Genomic DNA, 21,055 nt, shown 5'->3' on the forward strand with positions numbered 1-21,055 from the left:
TCTCGGAGAAGGCAAATGAGCGACGTCACTTACTCGTCAGAGCTTTCGACGCTATTGCGCTTGGATTGGAAAATCTTCATCTTGGAAGAAGTTGAAGTTCTTCAAAATCACTCTGCCTTCGGGATATTTAAGTTTACACATATTTTAGATTGAGCGTTTACTTGAGGAAGAATAATAATGGGCACGTTATTCACTAGAATTGGATCCCGTGGAATAATTTTCAGGTAATCTTCATGCCATGCTAACAAAAAAATCTCTGACAGCTTTAATGACATGAGGTTCAATAAACGTTCGTCATTGTAAAATTTAGTCAAGACTATGTTGTCAATTCGTTGCGGTTATTCCAGGAAAACTATATTTTCCTGGGTTATAAATGTCTACATTTTTGCATAAATTGCTATCCTCGTCTAGTACATGTATATCTTACATTGTAGGTCGGTAATTATAATACAATTCGTCGCATAATACTTGAGTTGCCATAATTTTATTCTTAAGTTTTCAGAAAAACGCCAAAACTAGGTGTTCCAAGCTTTGGTTTGAACGTAACTCTTTTATAAACGAACTAATTTGAAATTTATAATGAACGAAAATGCTACTTAAATGGTAGTATTTTTTATTTCCGATTAGCGATGTAAAATCTCAAATTTAAGGCTTCCATATTCAAATTTATTTAAACTGGACCTTTGAAATGTATATAATCAGTGTGTGCTTTCAGTGAAGTATTCCGGAAATTAGCAAATAAAATAGAGCACATAGGAGTTACGATCCAGTCAGGTTTATTCTTACAGTATATTTTTGTCTTCAGCAGAGTTTCAAGTAATTTAACGCAGTAAGAGGAATTTAAATCTGCGTACCAAGTGCATGCCACAAAATATCTAATAATCTTGCTTAGACATCACCTAAAATTCATTTACAAAGTTGTAAAAGTTCAAAACTAAAATTTTGAAAACATACACTAACACGATAAATGTCATCAGTAACAAACTGTTCGCATTTAACGCATATGAAATGAAAAAAAGATTGATGATTGTCATTGCTAAAAAGATACAATAGTCTAAATACATGGCAGATTGAATGAAAGGCAGCCATTACCTGAATTTCCAAAAATGAGTTTTTTATTTCATTTATGTTAGGAAAAGAGAGCAGTTTTCGATCCCCCTCAGGGCAAGTCGAGCATTCCAAGCTCTCTAACTGATTCTAATGAGATACAAGATATTTCACCAAAACACAAAATAACAACCTTTCCGGTTACCTCTTCTTTACGTACCCTCAACATCAATGTGAGGTAACATTGAATTTTATCAGAAAGATTTGTTGTTTTACGTACAACATTATTATTATACCAAATAATATTGCATAATAACGTTCATTTAATGATAATGGAGGTTAATAAAATAAAAGCGAGGCATAGTTATTTGGTAATTTAATTGCGAATTCAAAGGTACTCGGGTTTATGCATGAACAGTTTTGAATTGAATTCTAGTTCATTATTCTTCCTCACCTATTACCAATATTAATAAAATGTGCAATCGGATAAATACAAGAAATAGATTACCAGATCTAAAAGAACAATTAGGGCCCCACGTAATCGCTAGCAAAACTTTTATAGGATGACCAATTTCTTCCTTCGGAGTACAAGAGAACTTCAAATGAATTGTAGATACTACGAGTACTGATTAGGTTTTTCACCTGCTAATTCACACTCTAAAAAACTCTCGTTCCTCTGGCGTAGTAATTTGTCAACTAGTTGGAGCAGATTTGTCAGTTTTATACGTCTCCTTCTTCTCTTGGACCTTGGTAACAAGCGAGTGAGCTGATAAAGAGTTTTCGATTAGTGTGCAATGAATGAATATCCTCGTAATTACTGCAGTCGGATATAAGCTGTCATATAGGTCTTGGAATAAGGATTCATAATTCTAAGTCCTTTGATTATTAGCTGAGTTTCTCCAGAGTGGCATAAAATAAAATTTACAAAAATTGCTTCAAAATGCAATGTATATGTCATGTTTCAGGAGTGTTTCTGGAAAAACACGATAGAGATAGGATGGAAAAATAGTGGCTGACGTGGGAACGTGATTGGGTCGTACCGGTAATAGACAAATATAAAAGAATTGTAATGCGCTTTGTTGCGTGGCACACTGAGGATATGAATGGGAGTCAAATCAGAAAACAGAAATGCAAACGAGAAACAGCGAGTAATTTCAAAGGCACAGGTAACGGGAAAACCATCTGTAAATGCGATCAATTAAACTTTCATGATTGGGAATTCTAGAATTTTGAGAATTGGAATTATGAGAGATTAGCATTGAAACTTAAATGTGACAGAAGCGAAAGAATTACAATGCAACAGCAGGGTACTATGAAAGAAATCAATTGGAGGATGCTTTCTGATTGAACCTAAAATTATTATTTTATAATGTGACTTATCTGAAATAGGAAGAGTAATGTATTTTAAATGTTAATTTCTAATCTTTATGTGACAAATTAAGGACAAAAGGTCATTTTTATGTTAGCAAAAATTAATCTTAAATTAACCGTAATACAGGTAATACCTGTATTCAAGGCACTCGAAGGTTTGCGAGAGGCGCCTTCATGTTATAATGATTCCAAGTAAGAAGTGTTTACAAATTATGGTAGGTTTTGGTCAGAATTTAACAATTTTTACGTCATTATGAACTTTACAGCAGTTTCCCCATCTTAAAATCCTTTTTCATTCACTCTAATGTTAGCCTTAAATGAACAACCGTAGTAAGAAGGCGAATGATTTTCAGTGGTACAGCGGCAGGGTCTATCATGCATTGTTAGTGGGGAGGATAAACCATCCGATGTTCAAACCATATTATGAGATATTATGCCTCGCCCTCGACATGCATTTCGAGTGAACTCTTTAATGGTTCGATCACTGAGCAACGGAAAAAACAATTTCTGAAGCACGCTTTGCGGAATCTCCGAGACAGATTAACCCTGCATTTGTGTGTCCCCAGGCAGCAATTATATTAGTATTTAACGTATTTTGATATCTTCATTTCCACTCAATGTCTGGAACTGTGCTCAAAAAGGGTGGTCCGACAAAACGACGAATCGTTTTTCAGTTCCGACGCTCCGGAATCACCTCAACCGTCCCGACCACTAACTTCCCGAGGCGAACCAACCCTTTTTCTCTCTCACTTTTCCGTCCGCCCTCAGCCGTCAGGGATCCCTTTTCCGTTCCCCATTCCTCGCCACTTCCCGACCCCCTCTCTCCTTTTCCTCTCCATCACGTCGAAAGAAAATTTCCTCGCCTTCCGAATTCCCCGAATGCCTCTCTCGTCTCGAGATACGCCGCCGCGCAAATAGACCCGGTCTACATCCCTTCCCCCACGTACCCGCCTTCGGTGCTCTCCCACCCTCTCTCACTCTCTCTTTCTCCCTCCCAACTCCACCCGTCCTTGCACCAACCGAAATATGCCACCTTTGGCCCCATCCCACGCACCCCATCTCACAAACCTATCCGGCCCGTATCCCTCCAGCACCCAGCTCCCTCTGCAATATCAATCTCTTTCCCATCCCCGGAACGCAAATTGCCGCCCCCTTTTATGTGCCCACCCCACTTGACTCTTCTCCCAACCTCCTCCCCCACTCCGGCTCATCCATCCACCCCTTCGTCAAGAGGAATAACTCTCATTCTTCCCAGCCATCCGAAGGAGACGGGCTCCTCTCTTCATATTCTCTCTACTTCCTCCCACTTCGTTGTCCCATTCTCGCAAGAGGCGGAGGTGGGGAAGGGGGGGTTGAATGGAGCAGGGGTGGCAGGGAGGAGGTATCTCCCTTGTGCGGGAAATTCTCGTGGTGCTCTCGGGGAAAGGGCGGTGGGGAGGAGGGAGGCGGGAAGGTGGGAAGTTTCGGGAAGGAGGAGGGGAAGGTCGGAGGTGGATTGAGTGATTTACTGCCTGAACACATAATTGGCGAGATTAAGCTCTTGTCTCCTTCGAAAGCAAGCAGGAGCTTTGAAATGTGTTCGCCGAAGATAATAATGTCGTCTTGATTTCTTTTTCTATCGTGCGCCGCTCCCGCTGTATTTGTCCCATCTCCTGGATGCCAGCTTAATTCGTCGATTATCCTATTCGTCGTTCGGAAATATTTTTACCGTCTCAAAGTTCCCAGGCCGGAAGAAGTCAAGGAGCACCGAGGCTTCCATTTGTTTGTCTTTTTGACCTTCACACTCGCGACTGGGTAAAATTGAGCGTCAATTGATAGTTGCGCGATATATCGACTGAATGTTTCCATAAAAGTTGCACTTGAATACAAGCACGACACCCTCCCTTCAAAACGGTGTTAGTAACACGAATGAGATCTAAATAATACCTATATCGTTGTTTTGAGAGTTTATTTAATGTGGTTTCTGATAATACACTAATCATCCAGAATCTCGAAAATACGCGATTAATGTGTTCTCCAAAAGATGGCTATCCTAATTTCTGATTAATTTTGAGCATTTAATGAATTTTGGAGCATAAATTACTTTTGAATTCATCGGTTTTGATCTCAATATGACTTAGCAATAAACTGAACAATGAGTACTTAGTAACAATTCATTCAATGTGAAAGAAATACGAGCGTAGTCTCAGGGAAAGGAACTTTTTCTACTAAAATACAAATATTAGGTATTTAAGTATTTAGAGGCAATCAAGAGGAGTATGTCTGAGATCAATCATGCATTTTCAGTTTAATATAAAATAATGATAAGTGATGTTTATTTTCTCAAAAGTGTCGTAGTTTCCACAAGTATTCTCCGCCAAATATGTTGACCAAGTAGAAATGAAATCTCGATTTATTGAGGGCCAGAGGGAAACAATGTTAAATACGAGGTTTGTCGATGGGCGTATTGATAGAGTAAGGTAAGAATCAAAATGGGCGTTCGTTACCAGTAACTCACGGAACTCGATCGCTAGCATTGGAATCCGCTGGAGATCAGATCCTGCTAAATGTTGATCAGCACTAAAATGATGTTCATAACACTTTCATTTACATTTGAACGACGCGAGGTGACATCTACATCTGCATATTACCCCGCAAGGGCGTGTGGCGGGGGCTGTTAGGTCACCACCAGTAAAAAGGAGCATAACCACATTCAACGGGGTGGTTCCTACCCTAACCACATCCCTACTCCGGTGACCACTACGTCACCGGGGTTGGGATGAAGCGTAACAACTAAATTGTGGTCAGAGTCTGCATCCGCTCCCGGGAAGCTGTGAGAATTTATCCCACTGTTCCTAAACCTGTGTCTAACCAGAATATAATCTGACTGATACCTTTCGGAGTCACCTGGCATTTTCCATGTATACCTGCGTCTTTTGTGGTGTCTAAACCAAGTGTTGGTGATGACTAACCCCTGTCTCCTGCAGAACTCAACTGCTTTCTCCCCGCGGTCATGCATCGTGCCTAAACCGTAGTCCCCCACCTCATCACCATCTCCTCCTTCGCCTACCGTCGCGTTCCAGTCCCCCATCACTATCAAATGTTTCCCTGCAGGAACACAAGCGATTATGTCCTCTAATTGATCGTTTATCCCATCGACCTCTTTCTCCGTATGGCTGCTCGGTGGTATGTATACTTGAATAATAACCAAGTTCGTCGGTTCTGCTTTTATCTCTACTAGTAGTATTCTCTCCGTTACCTGTTCTATGTTGACTACGCTTCTTCTTACCGCTTTATTTAATACTATGCAACCCCTCGTTGGCACTCGTCCCCGCCGCTGTATATTATTCTATAATTAGCACTCCAGTAATCCCCGCTATCCTTCTATCTCACCTCACATAGACCTAAAATACCTATTTTTCCCCTTTCCATCTCTCGCTTAATATTCTCCAGTTTCCCTCTCCTCATCATTGTGCTAACATTCCACGTTCCTATTCTAACTAATTTGGTCTTCTTCTTCTGCGTCTTCTGTCCTGCTGCTGCCGTTTTTCCCTCGCAAGGGTTTCGTGGGATGACGACCGCGGAAGCCTTGCCTCCCCCGCTGCCGGGCACGACACACGGCCGATTGGGCCGAGCCCCGTAGTTGCCAGGACTCAAAATCTCTGTAGGGACCATCATATATATCTTGGGAATGATAATTGAGGTGGTTTCCCGTTGCCTTCCTCAATAGTGTTTTTAACTTGACACCATCACTCACTGCAGACCCCATTGCAGCGGCCTCACTGAGGAACAGACGCTGCGTGGACTACCTTTCGTCTGGCTCTTAACCTTCGACCTATCTAGCATGAGTGACCCTACCAGGGGCAATTATTATTACTCCCACCAGCACAGTTCTAGGGGTCATCGGTACGAACAAGCCCTTCCACCACGTCAAGGTTGTAATCCGGGGAGGGGGATGAAGTATTTTCATCGAATATGTGAGTTAAAAATTGAACCAGCTTCGATGCTCTAGTAATAAAATAAAACAGCACATGAAGTGCACTGTGTCAATAATTTAGTTCCTTAGGAAATTTTTTTAATGTCTATATTTTCACTTAGGAGTTGTCCGCCCGTAAAATACACTGAGTTTCTGCTCTTGTTCACATTTAGATTGAGTATTTCCAGTCTTTTTATTTGTTGAAACATTATCCGAGAGGTTTACAGAGTGCCGATTCAACATTTAGATGCAGAATTGACGATTAGATTTATTATAATAGAATTAATGCAAATCCCAGGCTTCAATTTAATCCGTACTAGAATGTTTACAATAGGAATTATCGCGGATTGCATAGTCAGTAGGATACTGCTACCAACAAATGCTTTTTCCAGCGGTTAATAACCGAATTATTTGCAATTTTGATTCATCATGTGCCATTGCTGGAGTGGTCTAACGAAAAATGTTTATGCAAAAGTTATTTTTTTCATTCCTAGAAATTTCGTAGATCTGTTTCGGACATACTCCCTTTGTGTGTATGTAAGCTATCTTCTCATCGTTCAGGGGTGTGTGTTCCTTTTTACTTCGACAACGGAATACACCATTAATATGTTAGGCCCTTTGTGAATGCGATTCAGAAAAAAAAGGTGAGTCACAGCGACCAAAACTTCAAAACGGAAGCCTCGCAGTGCAGTCCACGCAGCGTTTCAGTGGATGCGCTACGAAAGAATCATTTCCAAATAAACATTCAGTGTGACGGATAAAAATATATGGAGAAAAGAAAAAAATGTAATGCCTGATTTCAAAGTCCGAATAGCTTTCGATGCATGCGCTTCATTTTGTCGAATTTTCCTGATTATTCAAAAAGTTAGATCACATGCCTCTGGAATGTCTGTATGAGCCTTTGCTTATCTGTGTTACTTTTGGTTTTATTTTATTTACTATTGGAATATGCTCATTCAAATTTTATTTTTCGGCTAAAAATCCTCACGAAAAATAGAGATTGGAAATGTGCATTTCTTGGATTGGTCAAAAAATTCACCAGACATGCCGATGGAGGAACGATTGTGATAAGCATACAGGGGCAATTCTGTCTTCTAAATTATAATTTTTGGGTGTGCTGTAAATTTTTTATTGCCCTTCCTTTCCAGAAATAAATGAAAAAAATTCTTACATAATATCATATTTTCTAAAACAACAAATGTAACACCGCAATAAATTTGCCGTTAGCGACTTCGATAAGGTTGTTATTACTTATGCTGAATCGTAGATCATTTTTGCGAAAAATAATAAATAATTTGCAGAGTTAAATTAAGTAAAAATAAATATTTAAAATTTTAATATTCTAATTTCTGTAGTTACAACGATTATATAAAAAATATCGATGAAAATATGCAAAGTAACTAGTGTCTAATTGACTCTTTTAATTCCAAATACAAGAAAATGAAATTTATTGTGCAAAATGTCAATTAAAATGGTAATTTTATTCATTGCTACAGACATTTCCCTTCTCTAACCTGGATAAGACGTTAGATTATATATTATTGCTTTTTAAATGACGCTCTCAGGAGATGACAGAGAATATAGCTATTTTGAAAATCCCAGGACGATTTATTACATGGTCTTTAGCTTTAAATATCTTTAGAAGCACACATTTTCAATAATGGTGTAACATCAGGAACATCAAAATACTTAAAAAAAACATTTTTACCGTAACTTAGTGCAGTTAAAGTTTTTCAATTGCTGTAATTCTAACTCCTTGCGAATATTCAGACAATATAAAATCGCGGTAATTTATCTAGAGTACCACATGTATGGTTTTGATTATTTTTATTTTCCTATACAGAATTACCTCATTTCATATATTCCGCTGGGATCGCATTACAATGAACTCAGCAACATGTGCACGAATGATGCTACAAGTTTTATTACAGTTCGAAAATTATTTTGAATAAGTCACGAAATTGACAGGAAAAGTATACTTTAGATGCTATTTCGAATATCAAAAATACGTAAATAAGACATAAAAAAACTTGTCTGAAGTTAGTAAAGAATAAAGAGCATAGGAGGTTTTCTATTTCCATTGAACAAGATAAGTAATATTTAGGAACTCAAAGCGTTTAACTTTATGGAAAGGGATTATGCGTAGTATAACCATACTATCTTCAGGAATGGGTTTAATACATATAACCAATGATTTTCAAGATATATAGTATGCCCATTAACCTGATAGCCCCGTTGGGCAACAGGAGGAAAATATTAGCATAATCTCGAGAAAATGATAAAATCAGGCATTTTTTCACCCTTTCAAGTTTCTCTTCCACTTTCTCTCATCCTCAGACATATGGGCATTTTCTGGGAGAACGAGTCGACCGTTCAGAGCATATCAACGTGTCCTGAAAAATCGTAACGGTAGCGACTACGTAAGTCTTCCATTCAGAACGTCTCCATCGCTGAGGGATAGCATAAATAATTTCGCGACATAAATGCCGGGACACCAGCCGTGTTCCAATCCAGATGCCGCCCATCCGAGAGTCGTTAATTGTGGCCGTAAATCATAATTCTCACAAAAGTGCTGCCTGGGGGGTGGCGTGTCGTCATTCGGGTATCCGTCTTAGCGACCGACGACTTTACGGCATTTAACGTTAACCGGGAGAAGGATTTCGTTTTTCGTCCCACCTTTTACGGAAACAATGCCCCGTGGCCCGTCTGAAACCCGTCCTATCCTACGCCCTGCTCATGTTTCCCAGCTACAGAGCAACTAATTTATAGGCTCCTTGTATTCGTAAAGTTCTGAAATAACTGTTGGAGGATACTTCTCTGTGTGTGTGTGAGAGAGAGAGAGAGGAGTGAGGACTTTTCGTATTCCGAGAAGTACTCACAATGGTCGTGCAGTTGCACGAAATATCTCCTCATGCCCAAGGCATATTTAGCCGAATTATTCGGCATATCCATTACACTTCGTCGTTGTTCGAGACATATTTCCATTAGTCGCCGGGACCACAGACGCTTTTGAGGTAATCGTGAACAGAGATTACTCCATAAACACCACTATCTTGCCGTTCTCCCGAAGTACTGATATAGGGGAGCTTCAACTCTAATTTAGGTACTTGAAACATACGTACGGATCTATTAAGAACCCTTGGGTAGTTTCTATCAGCGTATTACACTACATTCGTTTATCTAAGATTTTTTTCTTTCGTAGTAGTAGTAGTTTTTAGGGGAGGCGACCGACAGCTAAGGTCATTTGCGCCATAGGGGATTTCGTGTTTTTCCTCTTAATGTATATCAAATATTATTCTGAAATTTAAGATATTATTCACAACCTACGCATTTGCGTAGCTGAATACAGTATTGAAACCTTACTTTTTAATTTCAGAATAGGCCCATTTTATTCGGGGGTTACCTGTTGAAGGAGATTTACATAAAGTATTACGTTACTTGGAAAATCAGTGCATAAAAAGTCTTTTTACAAAAGGTTTCTTCGCAGATCTTCACTTATGCAGATGGCACTCACGTTGAAAATGACAGTTACACTTTGAATATGATGAAGAAAATATCAGCGGCCTTTGGATAAATAAACGTACTAATGCTAGGGATCTCATTGTCCTTACGAATATCAGGTCAGCATGGCCGATGTTGAGCGTGGACTCGAACTAATATTTCACTGAAATGACCAAACATTCTCTTCGGACCAAACATTCTCTTTAATTCGAAGTTGTCTTGAAGTTGGGAAGGAGTAAGTAATATTTACAACTCATTTTATTGCCCTTAAAGAAGCATTTGTGAAATTTAGAATGTGCACGGACATCGTTATGGAAGTTGAGTTTTTCGAACTCCTCCCGATCTCGCCTCATCCACCTGAGTTGAATCATTTCATGCTACCCCCCTCACCTCATCCCGTGATGAATATCGCGTTAATCCAGCCGTAAAAAGTAAAAAAAAGTCTTCAGCATTCAAAAGGGGAAGACTTCAGCTCCGGATATATCTCTTACCTGATGCCTTCCGGTGGCCTTTCTCGCGTGATGGCCGTCTCATTCAAAAATACCGATCTGGTCACTTGTGTGTGTGTATAGTGAGTGAGGCAGGCGCCTCCTATCGTAGTATGCAGGTCTCCGTCAGCGGTAGGAAGCAGTCTCGTTCGGTGATTTTTCCTCTTTAACGACGAGCATCAATAACGCAGGTCCACCCGCAGGAGGGTGTCGGAGGAGGAGAGAAGGGCTCAAAGGGGTTTGTCAAAAGGAGTGGAGGTTGCTGGGAGTCGATGGAGGGTGGGATAATGCCGGTGTATCGGAGGGCCAGCCAGTCGGTCCGGTCGTCGACTAATAACCCCGGGACTGCCCAGGATATGGGCTCTTTATATGCCTCACCTCTAAAAGTTCATTCAAGGAAAGGTCGGAGGGAGAGAAAGGCAAAGTAAGGAGACGGAGAGGGAGGGAGAGAGACAACACGGAAAACTAAGGGAATGAACCAATTGTTCTGGTGGGCATACTTCTCGGTTGAAGATTCAGCCGAACCCAGAAGAAGGGTTAGCATTCCGAAAATTCGCAATGTGAGCTTGTTTCGTAGTATGTAGAAAATAATTCTTACTCGTGTGATGGCACTATTTATCGTGTGAAGGCACAAATATATTAAATGACCGCTTGCTTATGCTAAATTACATTATAGTAGTGCGATATGTTATGGAACATAATCTTTTGAGTACTATAGCAAAAAATTATTCCAATCATTTATTTAAAAAAGAATTTACCACACGAAACGATTTCCATCCGCATGTAAAATATGGAGAACAGGTTAATCAAAGGGAGGTTATTGGCCAAAAAGATAAAGAACGGTTTTGTTAATGATTAAACATTCATCAAAACAATTAAGTGAAATACATTGGATTTAATCTCTACTTTCTTCTTTGAAGTTAGGCTTCAATTTGAAATGCTGAACCGTCAATAAACAGAGGAATACCTGCTCCCAGATTGCCTGGGAGAAAGAATGGAGGACTATTGTTTCCTAAGGCAATGAGCTTTATCCTGTGCTATTGAAGTGTAGAGAAAATCCCCTGTCGACATTATCTCAGGCAGACCATAATGAGATGAAGGCATGAACCACAATGAGATACCATCACATTCTCTAAATTCCGTCCCTAGCGACTTGATTTGCTTCCGTGTTACTGGATGAAATGTTGTAAACTCTTAGGGAGTTGGGCACATTACCAGTTCTGATTGACGGTCACAAGAAACCGAGTCTCTTTTGCAGTGGGTAATAGGAAAAATATCTAGGAGTACAAAAGTGAGGTGGAAATTATGTGGCTGCTACATGTTATATACAAATGGCTAAAGTCATTTTTTATCCATGCCCGGAAGGTTTTTAATGAAAACCGTCAAAAGAGCAATTTGTCATTTAGCTTGGAGATAAGCTGGAGGACGGTCAAAAGACGCCTTTCCACGGACTCGCTCGTCGCTGCTTATTCCAGAAGGAACACATCGTCTCACACACACACACACCCTGCCCCATTCGACGGTCACATAATTTGTTGAATATCTCTCCTTCACTCAGTCAACTTGTGTATCACTTAGAGGTGTGCCTCTTTCGAGAGCAGTCGGTTGATGAAACGACGCTCAACGGAATGAACATTCAGGACGTGGATATGATTGCTGAAGAATTTAATGAAGGCAAAAGACTTGTGCGGGGTAATTCCACGCACAAGATTAATATTGCATGGCAATGAATTGCAACTCTGAGACGATATATTGCGTTATGCATCTCCTTCGGAGATAGCGGTAGAAGAATCGAAACGACGATGTGAATCGGTCGAATAACAAAGCTCGCATCGAAGCCGTCAAGTTTTTTATCAACTCCAATCAACTATACCAGTGCGGACTTTCGTGAAAAAAATGAATAATGAAGCAGGCCATAAATAACCGCGAACATCATCGATATCGTACACGGAATACAAAGTGCACAATGAAATTGTACATGCAGCCGATCGACAGCATCTTACTTAGGAGTCTCACATGGACTCCGTCTTGAGTCGTTCATATGTGGCTACGCTGGAAGGTCTTAGATGGATGGCGTAGATTCAAGTCCCTCGTACATAGTCGTACATTGCTGGGTAACCATGAGTATCATCAACCTCGTGTGTCGACAGCGGATATCGGCAATCGTGGAAGTCCTAGGCATTCATTCCTCCGTTTCGTGTAAGCACATCGAAAGAATCAGTGTCCGAGTCATAGTTCAGATTCCTCAAATCTTTTATCCACGTCTCGTTTCTCGTCTTAGGGTACATGCCGTCTACGGCAGCACCCTGGCAACCAAGCGGTGAAATTTTTTCGGACCGACATATTTACGGAAAACGTTTTGCCTCTCCCCCCAACTCGCATATTTTTTCCGGTGATTTAGGGTCGATGGGAAGAGCAACAGACGCCACTGCCTCACTCTAATCCCCGGGTGAGCGCATTGAAATTTCGCAAGACATTTACTTCGGCGCAACTACTTTCACAAGTCTCACACAGCATGCCAACTTCGTGGTCTTCGTCTCGAGTGTATTTTTTTCCCCTTCCAAGTCTCGCCGCTACTCCTTGCCTACGATATTTTCGTGACCCTGCTCCCGGCCATTTCTAGATACGTACTCCGACAAGGGCAACTGTTCTTGAAACGAAAGTCCGCGCTCCGTTCCGCGTGCAAATGGATGTATCGCCGCATCGGCAATCCCCTTGGGGAAGGCCATGCATAGATGTATGAGGTGAGTGAGAGTGGGAGTGAGGGGGCACGTATTTATTTATGCTCTCACCCAATGGTCCAGCGCGAGGGGCAAGAAGGAAGAGAGAGATGAAGAAGGGGCGGCGTGTGTGGAAAGAGAGAAAGAGAGAGAGAAACGAAAGGAGAGACGGGATAGAGGGAAGAGAAGAAGAGGTGCTATCCTTTCCGTGGCGTGGGAGGAGTAGGAGGAGAGGAATCGCCGCGCCCAGGGAGATAAAGTGGCGGCGGAACACATCTATGGAGTTAGGATAGTTTCCCGTCCCAGCAGGAGAGCTGTCAGCCAATAAGAAGGAAATATGGCCTGCGCGAGATGGAGGTTTTAGAGCCGGGAGATAACATGCTATTGGGCCAAAAGGAGCGGGGGTGTGGGGGAGGGATGGGACATGCTAGTGGGGGAGGGCAAGAGGAACAAGGAGAGATAGAGATGAAGGGGGAGGTTTTGGTACTGGAAGTGGAAGGTCCGCCTCCCACCCCCTACACACTCCCTGCGACACGGCGGGGGGAGGGGGTGGAGTGTGCAGGTGGTGGGTGACCTTAGATGGCGGGAAGGTGGGAAGGAGACATCCGCGACGGCAAAGTCAGACTGGGAGAGCATACGAGGGTGGTAGTGCATGCGGAAGGTGTCCGCCGGCAGATAGCGTGGCATTCCCCCGCGCGCAATGTGGGACGAGGTCAGGAGGTCAGCGAGAGGGGCTGCACACACACGAACGCCCAGCCCCTGGAGCCGCTGAAAATCACCGGCATGCCGTCGGCCACCCCTCCTCCTTCTCTCCCCCGTCCACCCACGCCCCCATCACACCGAAATTACACGGCTCTCGAGTAAGTTAGCCGTTCTCGGCCCCCTCCCGTTGCTCGACATTTTTTATATTTTTTCTTTACGCCCAACTTCTCCCGCCCTCTTCGGTCAGATATGATGCGATGTACGTAACATGTAGTCCGAGTGGTCGAGTTGTTTCCGAGCATATTTTTAGCGGAGCGAGAAATTGTGTTCTTGCGAAAACACAAACGATGATATTTCCTTCCCTCTTCAACGTGATTCTTTTCTGCGCGCTGGTATTTTCATTGGATTTAAATTGAAATGTCAGACACTAGTTCAGGTAACGTGAAGTGCCGGATGAATGCTCTCTCCGATCTCTCAGAAATTATTATGATGCCGAGACACAATCAGAAATAGAATGTTACAATGAATGGAATGCTATCGTTTGCCGCGTAGTTTATCCAGTATTTGAGCGCCAATCGCATGTTTCTAGGTTGTAGGTGGTTTTTTGTCATGTCCGCACAGGCACTTAATGTCTGATTCAGAATAGGAAGTAATTCTAATTTCAAATAATTATGAGACCGGTCAACATAATCCAACCCACCCATATGAGTCGGCTATACTTTAAATATTTATTTTTAAATATTAAATATTTGAAATTAAATATTTTGATACAAAAAGGTCGTGAGAATACTCCAATTCCATTGCTAATGTGAACCGTTCTAACTAAAACCTCTTTGAAAAGTCTAAAGTAGAGGGATACTTCAAATTCGGTGGGTTTCCATTGGCAGCTGTACCTATGAGAGCTATATATTTAACGTCCTTGAAGTTTCTTACGAGTGAATGAGAATAATTACTTACCATTACAGTTTGCATTACATAAATAAAATATCATTTAATTTTAGATCCTCAGGAAGTGAAAAATCATCTCATCTGCCTAGAAAACATAATATTATTATTTTTTACAGACATATTGTGAAATGTATTAGCGGCTGAAAGGAATATTCTGAGAGCATGAGTATTAATTTAAAGTTTCTTTATATTTTAGGCACATTTAAACTAACTTAATCGGTATCAAAATATGTGCAACTTTATCCAATTTGTATTTTTTTCATATGTTAGGTATATACAAGATTTTTTTATTTGATCGCCAGATTTTCGGGCACAGAAATAAAAAATGCTTTAATATATTTTCCCTACACACTGACAAAGAATACACGCAAGATACGTTACCTGATTTACAATTTTCCTCATAGCTGTTAAATCTTTATATTCATGTTCATTCATGGCTTAGTTTATTCGTTGAATGCAACAATTTCAGAGTGTTAAAATCATTCGTCTAGACCGGGATCCCGGTTTCAGCGAATGATTTCTACACTCTGAAATTGTTGCATTGAAAATGCACATTAGCGGATGACTCCGTTAAAAGTTACTGTTGTGGCATCTCCCGCAGTTTCTTTGGAATTTATTCGTTGAACTTTCTTCCTTCACTCAGGTTAGGCAATTTCACTTTACGAAATATATTGCTAGTTTAGTAACTGTTTTACAGTACTCATTCTCTCTTTATGTCGAATAAATTATTCAATAATTAGATATAAAGCTCTCCGTAACTGATTTATTTGCACAGATCAATTAGAGAAATATTTCAATTTTAATACGAACAAAGGTTTCTATATAAAAATGAGAGTATTTTCTCAGTGTCTTACTTGACAACGTATTTTTATGCAATAATAATTTTTGGATATAATATTTAACTGAGTTAAATAATTGGATATTTTCATTAGTTATTACTCTGGTAAAAATTGCCAAGTATAAATCATCTAGGAAAGATAAGACAGCCATAGGTTGAAGAAATCAACTACGTTAAAAAAATAAATCAAAATAAGCCTAAAAGTAGCTTTCATTAAAGATCAAAATTTAAAGGCTAACGTGCAGGTTATAATTCATTTTTAAAACATCCATAAAAAGGAATATATTTATTTATTGATAAAATGATTTATGGTAATTGGATGAATATTTTAATTATTAAACTATATTCTTTTATAAATAACATCAAATTAAGCAAAATGAAAGAACCTATTTATATGATTGGTAATTCAGTTCTTGTTCATTTCTATGTCGAGACATATTTTAATCACTCCTAGCAAATTAATGTTACATGGCATAGACTTTTCACAATGTTTGTGGTGAGAAAGGCGTTCTGGAAAGCTGTTGAAGGTAAATTTTTCGCTTTAAATAGGATCATTTATGCCGACCTTTCCTCTTCCAATGAATGTTTGACTTAAGTCAAGGATGTTTACGAATAAAATCCATTTTTAAATCAGCTCTGGCAATTCTTCCTCGAAAAAGTGCAACCAGTGCAAGGCAATTATTTCCCTCGCACTCTACTCCACAACACCGACCGACCGTGCAATGACGTCTTTTTCGACACGTTCTTAACTCACCCATGCAGAGGAAGAGAAGGACGAAGGGGTCAAACCGAAACCCTGCCATTTGCACGTGTGAGGTTAAGAAACGGGACCGTTGTGGGCCGAGGTGGTATCGAGTTCTCTCGTTCCGACGGACTTGATCATAATTTAAGGATAAAAATCTCCAAAACGAGACGTCCACGATAAATTTTCGGAGGAGGCCTGTTTAAAATAAAAAAAGGAAAGAAATTGCGTGCCATCCCTACCTGTCTCTTTCTCTTCGTTCCCCGCGGTGTTTTCGCGGAATAAAGGTGCGGACGCCACGCCGGGCGACAGATCGCGATGCTTCCGTTTGATTACACCTTCGGGGACACGAGGTCACGGAGCGTTCAGGGGGTTGAAGGGGATGAGGAATCCTGGCTGCGACTGCGGGTGTGTGTCACGACCCCCAGGACGACGGCGATGAAGACTCTCGGGGAAAAGACCATTGGCCGAAGTCGCCATTTTCGGAAATTTTGGAGTCAGAAGAAAATTCAAATCCGAATAACAGAATCGCCATTGCCATTTGCTGCCTATGAATGGAATCAGGTAGTAGTAATATTCCTTTGCACCTCAAGTCACGGCATTTAATAGAATCGAACTTCCTTTCAACTAAAGGCAAAAGGCACTTCTTGGGGAGCCTCACATGTCCTGAAAGTATAATTTAATTAATGAATGCATTACTAAAATAAAAGGAAAGTAATAGTCCCCCAAAGAAATATTCAGAGAGCATCAGGGTTGTTTTGAGTTACTTTATGTGAGAGTCTTATATGTGTTCCTTATTTTATAACCTTGTTTAATTTTACTCTTTGCCAAAGTAAGTGCAAATGTCACCAGTTTGTAATTTTTTCCTCATTTTACGAACAAGAACATATACTTGATCATTCGCATTTCAATGGAAATTACTTAGTGATATTTCCCTCAAAAATGAGCAAAACGTCTGGATATCAGAAGCGCCATTTCCATTTACTGCGTCAGTAGATGAATGATAAAAATAGATATAGATGCATTTTGCGTGGAATTAGTTGCGCTAATTCAGAAAATATTCCAAGGTACATATTTGAAAATTTAACAAATGCGATTGACAGGTAATCAAGCTTAAAAAAAATACTTTTATTCTGCAATACCAGAAAGACAAGTCGTTATGACATTTCAAATATAATTTCGACTTAATATGATTACCTATACAGTTATGTGATATCGTGAAACATATTTATTCACCTCGTATGGCTGTATTCGCATCTTTGCAAATTTTGAAAAAAAACATTAGGAGTCAAATGAAAATATGCCATAAATTCGCGGATGATTTCATTATAGAATAATCAAAAACATGTAAATAGGCTCACTTTTTTTCTCGTGATGTAACCGAGTATCATTTTAATAAATTCCAGCCCGAAACTCTGTCAAGTCGTTACTCGGAAAGAATTTTGAAATTTCAATAAATTGTTCTTTCTATTGCTCCATGATAATATCAGAGTGGCTCTAATAAACCGTGAAGTCAAAATTTTCCTACAGTCACAGCAATTAGAATGGGTTAGTACCAGTGCCTAGGTACCGAGAAATACGTTGCCTTCTTGCATCGGCATCTACATTTCTTGCCTTAAGCACGAAAATCATGTAAATAGAAACATCATTACTTTATTTCTTAAAATGAAATTTTTTCCGTTTGGAATAGAAATTTTACAGTTCCGTGGAAATCAACATTTCACTCCACGACAATACCGGTTGCCCCTCTCTCGACCCTAAAAATGTCAATATTTCCAAGGTACTTCAACTATTCAAGATCCCAAAAATTCCAGTTTAGCAGTAATTGAGAATGAACTCAAAGGAATGAAAGAGAAAAAATGTCCGATATATTTTTAAGTCTTGATTTATTAAAATTGCCGTGGGTGCACAAGCAAACAGATCGAACGAATGGCAAACTAAAACGAATATAAAATTGGCATTTTTTAAATGCTTACCTCTACTTCTTCAATCAATCCGAATTCTTAATGGCAGTAAAACCAATAACACTTTGAAGTGACAATACGTAATAATTGGCATTTAAAATTAACAGTTATCGATGTGGAGGGCAGTTCCCTTAACTTCATCGCTGAGGTTGTCTTTAAAGTTTTGGTATTCGGTGTATAACACAAATGAGGTAAAAGAGAAGAGCATAATCAAGATTTAAACTCCAACCTTTCCGCTATGGTAAAATTTTGAATCAATTGAAACCATAACGCCTATTATCCTGTGGTAGAATTTAATATTTCAACCAAATTCAAGGTAGTAATAAAACGACACCAAAATTTTGCACGCTAGGGATGCTAATTGGTTGCAAATATTTAGACAAATTCATTTTCCTCCCTTGCCCTTTGATGAGTCAGCAAATCTCTGGCCAAAAGCACGTAATTTTACCCAAGACTTCGTGCGTTATTGCCTTCCGTTCCTCCTATTGCTCACTCAATTCAGTGGTTAGCGTGCATATCTGCATGGATAATGAAATTCATGAACCGAGTTCTTTCGGTTTATTTTTATGAAAGAATTTATACATACTATTCTAAAACCTTCACAGCCTTTCCCTGTTTTCCACGGGTGAGTTCGACCTTGTTGGGTCGTCGCCTTTTTCGCGTAGGTTCCCCTGAGATTCGATCGAGAGCTCTATGGGGACTGGAGGAGGGAGGGAGTCAAGTCAGTCGCAAGTGGGCATACTCGTGGGTTTTTAATATACGCAAAAATGTTTGCTTGTGTTTCTCTCGGCCGCTTTCGATCGCATCTCAAGAATTCGTTCACTTTTCCTGCCGCGAGGAACGCGGATCCGTTTATGAAGAAGATTCTTCGCCGCACGCCCAGCGATATGAAGGGAGACGAGCGCGGAGCGGGGAATGGGGAGGCATTTCTCTCAAGGGGCGCCGCGCGAGGAAATAAAAAGAGTTTCTCTGACACAACGTGCTCTATCCACGGAAACACGCATTGGCTGCCATCAAACTGGTCCGCGTACTGCCAAAACCGTCGTTAGAACTGCGATAAAAAGAGCCATAACGATTTAGTGGGTCCGGTCAAAAATGGAAACAGTTGTCATTGTATTGTATCGTTGACATACTGTTTAAGGTAGGTTTTTGACGGACATCGACTGAAAACTGCATTCCTTACTCTCACCTAAAAAGACAATCTCAACACCAAACTATAATAAACTGTTAAATTCGTCAAACATTCTACTCGTACCACCATTCCGTCCATTGTGTTTATTTTTTTCCTTCCCCCTACCTCGCCTGTTCAACGTTCTCCCCTCTATCACAGTCTTCAACATTCCATTGCCCGTCAAAATGCTCTGCATCCTCCTTCCCTGCCTCCTTCGGATTTCTCCCAACAATCCTCCCTCCTTCCCTTACTAGCATGTACATCTTTTCTTGTTTTTCTTTATGTCCATTTTACACGTACCTCTTCCGTCCTTCTCCACGCCCATCTCAAAAGCATCCAATCTACGACTGTCATCTTTTTTCAACGGCCATGTTTCCGCGCCGTACAAAACCGTGAGCAACATTGAAGTTTTACCTAGTATAATCTCAAAATTCTTACTCAACTTACCTGTCATCAATTACTTCCTCCTTCAGAAAGATTGTTTGCTTAACGCAATTCTTCTTATCCTCTATGTCTTTAATTCTAATTATTCTCTATGTCTTTACAACTTTTACCATCTTGGTCGAAAACATTTTCAAGATCGGTAAATTGTTCCATCTACTCTAGTTTTTGTCATCGTTTTTCAACGTTTAACTTAGCTTTTATTTTTCTCGAAAACCTCATAATCTTTGTTTTTTTCCCCTTATTTACCTATCACACTGAGTTTCTAAGCAATGATTGCAACTCCTTTGCTGACTGACTGATTAAAGATTGATCAATCCCAAGCCTAATTGATTTATGAATTTCCCACCAACTTTTAATTAAAACACAATATGTTCATATTAATTCATACAATATATTGGCATGAAACAATACATTGAATTAATTCAAGAATTTCAATCACGAAACTCAAGTATCATTTAAATTTACTGAACTGGAGTGACATAAAATATTCCCGTATTAGAGTTATAAATCTAAGCATCTATAAAAACAGGATGTGAAGTAATTTCTTGCAGCAGCAGAAACATGTGCAATTAGAGGAAAGAAGATTCCAATTAAAGCCATTTAAGAAAATGGTAGGTTAAGAAAACTTTCCGAGGGAATGGCTCATTTTTCATTACTATTACTCTCCCATTAAAAAGCTTTAGTAGCAAGTTTAAAATTATTAATAGGCATTCTTACAATATTTAGAATAATGTTCATTAATATTCATACCATAAATTCTGCCACTTTGTCACTCATTTCATAGTAATGTTCGTTTTAATTGACTAACCCAGCAGCAGTTAAGGCATGGATGCAGTTTTACAGTGTTAAAAAGAGAACGAAAATACTGACAAATTGATTAGAATAGTGATTTTTAGCTAGGTGTCTCGTTTTTAAAATTCATTTTTCACCACTTTCCGATCTCCACATTACTCTTCATGCGTAGTTTTGTTTTTCTAAGACAAATACTAAGTTTTAAAACAATCGAGAAGATTTTACGACTTCATTCCATACCTTCAGTGAATGAGCGTACTTTTTTTTCCTGCGGTAAAACTACCCACGCCGACAGGAAGAGGTAATCCCGGACCCACCCCTGCTTTTTAACGGGAAAATAGTTGGAATTGAAACAAGAGGAAGCAGGACAAT

The sequence above is a fragment of the Hetaerina americana genome, unplaced genomic scaffold (assembly GCF_022747635.1).
Source record: "Hetaerina americana unplaced genomic scaffold, ioHetAmer1.1.p SCAF_1, whole genome shotgun sequence".
NCBI classification, from domain to species: Eukaryota; Metazoa; Arthropoda; class Insecta; order Odonata; family Calopterygidae; genus Hetaerina; species Hetaerina americana.